The 4672-nt window shown below is 41.7% G+C and overlaps 1 long non-coding RNA gene across 1 annotated transcript; it reads right to left on the bottom strand.

Annotated features, from left to right (window-relative positions):
* Positions 1 to 1667: 1667 nt before the first annotated feature.
* On the bottom strand, positions 1668 to 2558 carry LOC134482384 (uncharacterized). Its single transcript, XR_010058398.1, has 2 exons — positions 1932 to 2558; positions 1668 to 1826 (listed from the first exon to the last, which is right to left on the bottom strand). It is a non-coding gene; the product is annotated as an uncharacterized LOC134482384 (long non-coding RNA).
* Positions 2559 to 4672: the final 2114 nt, after the last annotated feature.

Below are 4672 nucleotides of genomic sequence, written 5' to 3'. Positions count from 1 at the left end.
TTGGCTAAAATTGTTCTGTGTCGGAAGGAGACATATCAATCAAAGCTATTCTTAGAATTAAATTAGCATATGGTTCTACAAGCTCTCATTTCCACCCGTGTAAAGGCCAGTGAGTGCTGTCATAAAAACATGGTCAGGATTTAACTGTCTCTCCGAGAGATCTAGCACTAATCCAGAGGGATGCACTGCTCCTTAAACCTTAAACTCAGGGCTGCTGCCTCTGAAACTTGACTCTGTAATTTGGTAAGTGTTTTAAAAAATACAACTAAATGGCTACCACATGGTGGAAAATTAGCAATCTGGGACTAAGACTTTGTGTGGCATTAAACCCACATGTGGAAAAAATTAAATATCATCCTCAATGCCCTCCATGTGTTCAGTTGTATTAAATGAAATGCTTATAAAGTGTGACATTATTTAACTTTTATAGGGTTTGTCACATCTAGTAAAACTTATTATTGTTCTTTTGAAAAACTTCATACAGGTGCCTCTGAGCTCACGTCAGCCTGGATACTCTATAATGTACATATAATTTGTTACTGGATATGGTACTAGGAAATCAACAGAATTCCAACCAGGATGACTTACGACGGCACCAACCCCAGTAACTGCCAATAAGCAATAATATTTATAATAATACTTTCTTTTTTATAGTGAAGATTTTATAAAACCTGCAGGTTGAGTGTGGATCATAAATTGTTGGGGCAAAAAAATGGCCTCTTTGAAATAAATGACTCCAAGTATCTCATATTTCCCAAACTTAAACAACAGACCACGTGACCATCACAGTTTCCATCTGCGAATGTGGCTGTTGAGGAAATTCCATAATCAAATTTCTAACTCTGAAATTAATAGAAATTCTCAGGAAATTTGTCAGCATGGTTGGTTTACACGGACACAGGATAATAGCTTCTCCCACTGTTACTTGCTCGGGAATGAAGCATACTTTTAGACTTGAGGCCTGAGGTGTTGTTCCTCGGAGCCTGGGAGAGTATCTCTGTCTGAACAGGTGTGGTTCATAATCCGCTGGCCTCAGTATTGCCTCGATCCTGTGAGGCGAGAGACTCCGTTATAGATCTACTGCATTTGCATGCTGTGAAGTCTTTTAGATGAAGTGTGTGTATCCTTTCTGAAGTGGAGATACTCTTGACACTCCAAAGCCCAGAGTTTGGACAAACTCAGCAAAAGCTGAGAATGTGAGCACGCGTCTACACCTATACATAACTGATATATCCAGCGTGTGAGAATGTGGTCTTACCTGATAGTTCTTGAGATTCTAAATTGTGCCTGGCATAGAATTCAGTCCCTTGGTTGTGTGGGACATGGGGAATGGCTAGGATACATTGCTGAGCCTGTTTTCATGGCATTCTGTGTTAAGATACGCTGCCTCCATGTAATTGTCCTATGGACAGTGGGCAGGAGACATAGCTTGGCTAAGATTTGATATCCACAGGTCTCGAATTCACCATAAAATTTATGAAGTGACCATATATTACCTAAATTTAAACATTTAAATCTCAGTTTTGGAAGTCTTTTTTTTTCTTTTTTAAGTGCAGACAAAAGAATTTGCCCCGCTCTTAAGTGTGATAGATCAAATTTCCAGGCAGTTTAAAAGGTGTGCTTGGTTTCACGCAGAGCATAGCAAAATTTACGAAACTCAATTCTTCCCTGTAAAGACGCAGCCAAGGTCTGCTTTATTACCACACACTGTGAAACAGCATCTTCGGGCCAAATGCTTGAGGTTCTGGCAGAATTATTTTGCTTCAGGAGAAATGCCCAGGCTAACGTTTCACCTTGAGAAGAGCTGGACAGAGGCGATGCCTTGTCTACAGGAAAACAAATGACACCTTTGCAAGGAGCGTTTTGTGTGTTTCGGGCACAGTTATCCCATCATCCCAGCTGCATTCTGGGATAATGCCGCTGTGGCTCACCTTATGGTATCCGAGGTTCTCTGGGCCTAGATTTTCTCACGGAGCCACAGACTGCCAGAGGCAGCTGGTAGATGATCAAAGGCTCCAAGGGCTGCTAAAAACGGGCTGTAAGCGTCATTTTTTTCAAGTAACGGTTTTCGCCCCTTAGTTACCCATTTCATGCTGCCCAGTAATGTTACTTGGGGGCTGGCACAGTAAGGCGGGGTGAGGAACACTCTCGAAGTTATGGAGTCTGAATTCCATGGGACTTCTCAAAGCAGCAGCAAAAGTGTCTGCCTAGTGCAATTCCAACCCACAATCGTCCCTTTATTGTTACTGGCTGTAATATTTCTTCCTCTCCCGTCATCTCGTGAGGAGTGACGGTTAACTGCTCTCGTCTAGGTGCCTTAGAAGTTCCTACAGAGTCACCGGGATTGGGAAGCAAACTTTTTCTTTCCCTTTGCCAGCAGCGCAAGCTGCTATATACAGCGTATAAATATTGGTAGTCACTTTCTGCTGCTATTGACACCATCTGAACGTTTACCCAGCAGCAGCCAAAAGTCCATGTTTTTTCAAAGGGATTTGCAAAATACATGACTCCTTTGTTTATTTATATTTCTGGTGGAGAGTGCAGATGGGAAACTCTGGAGCCAGCTACAGTTGCTAATGAAATGAGCTGGTCCCACGGCCAGGAATAGAAGAGCCAACCATCCAGTTTGGAGTGTTGCAGCTGGCCCCTGATAGCTTTGAGTCAGAGAAGGGGAAGTTAGAGGTGTTTGGTTCGACCGGAAGGGGCTGGGGCAACTTTCCCCGCATGCTTGGTGTTGGCTTTCCTTTACCAGGGCAGACCGAATGCTGAGTATTGGCGCTGTTGTATTCACATGGTGGTCCTGATAGCAGAACTGCTTTCTGGCTGGCTCAGGTGCCCAAAAGCCACCCCGTGCCATCTGGCTCCAATGAAGGCTGAAGAAAGAGAGTACCGAGAACCCCATCCCATTCCTGGGGTAAGATCTAGGACCGCAGATCATTTGTGGCACTTGAGTGCAAGCAAAGTCAGAAACCACAAACCTACTCTTTCCGTGGTACTTCGAATACTAATTAGGAAATAACACATATGATAATATTAATCTAGAAAACAATGAGACACTTAAGAAGTTAACCAGGACATAGTTATTTGAGATTTAAACTGTATATGTTTTTCGTGAATATATATTATATATGCTATATACACCTCTATATGTGTATTTATGTATATATGTATTTTTAAACTTAAACATGCACAGATGTTTTTCTTTGCTATTAATTTTTTTTATGTCAGTCTAAAGTCATTTTTGTTTTTGTGGCGATGCCATCAAATCCAGGACCTTGTACACATCAGTGAAGTGTCGTATGACTGAATTACATTCTAATCACCAAGGCCTTTTAAAAAATAGTTGACTTAAAATCTTAATTATCTGTCTTACGGGAAGAACCAGTCTAATGAACTATTCCTTACTTTCAAATGGAGTGAGAACTCATGAATACTCGCAGAGCATTTCCAAGGCAGAGTGTTTCTTTATGGTGCTTCACGTAATTTGATAACTATTTTAAAAATGTGACTCAACCCTATTGAGTTGTTTTAAAACAACCATTTGGATTTTTAAAATAGGAACAATAATTCTCTTTTTGCACTCTTCACTGATTTCAATAATAGTTCCTTAATTTAGGTAATTACAATCTGAGCTAACATAAATAGGCTTGGGTACGAATCCGATGAATTTTTGGTCCCATAACAGCACCTGGGATGGGAGGAGAAGAGGGAAGGCATACTAGAATGTTCCACACCCAGAAGCAGATTGTTTTCCAGCAAGCCTTATAGGAGAAATGGATAGTAGTTAAGTTTTGTTGGGACTGGACCAAACAAAAGTCAGTTCAGAGAGCTTGTGTTGTGTTTACGTGGAGGAGACTGGCTTCTAGTGTGTGTGTCTTTGCTATGGATCCACAACTTAGAAAGTGTTGAGCCAAAGAGGGGTTGTAGGGTTGTGTATGTTGTGATGTCTGATTCCTCTGTGACTCCTGAACCCAGAGCCTGCCCTAGGCTGCACTGGAAAGGGTTCTAATTATATTTACTCGAGAAGTAGGTGCTAAGTACACAAGCTGGACATTTGTTTTTTGTTTTTGTGTTTTTGTTTTTTGTTTTTTGTTTTTCTCTGACTAGCATAGTGGGACCAGTTAGAGCACTAGGGTGTGGCTGAACCAAGACTGATATTCTCAGACTTCATTTATCCTCTTCTATCTTATGGAGAGGGAAGAAAACACTACGCTTTTGCCTTTCTCTAAATGAACAGGAAAGGAGACATGATAGCCGTATTAAAAATGAGACTGCAGCTTCAGGACAGAGCTGGCCTACATCTGGATCTGGTAAAACCTGGCCTTTGTGGCCAACTTTACAACTGAGCTAGCTGAAGTACTGCAGGGTCACGACTTGCCTAGGGTCAGTTCGTCAGTCAATAGCTAGTTGCTATATGATCTCCAACCCTCGTAACTTTTAGCCCCGTATTTTAACTATTAAGCCACGTGGCTAGCTACAGAATAGGCCACAAAGCATCCCAGATGTACACTGGGAAAAGTCCTCCTGTGACCCAGCTAACATCCAGCTCCCTTAGGACTTAGCGTTTATTAAATGTTCTCTTACAGTGTAAGCGCATTAACCCAGGTGTTATGAGGATTTCCCCGCATGACAATGTTATAAGCTTTTCTTATGAGGTCACGTCCTCGGAAGG

Source organism: Rattus norvegicus, chromosome 16 (genome assembly GCF_036323735.1).
Source record: "Rattus norvegicus strain BN/NHsdMcwi chromosome 16, GRCr8, whole genome shotgun sequence".
NCBI lineage: Eukaryota > Metazoa > Chordata > Mammalia > Rodentia > Muridae > Rattus > Rattus norvegicus.
The sequence above is the reverse complement of the archived record's forward strand: the minus strand, read 5'-3'. Positions and strand labels throughout refer to the sequence as shown.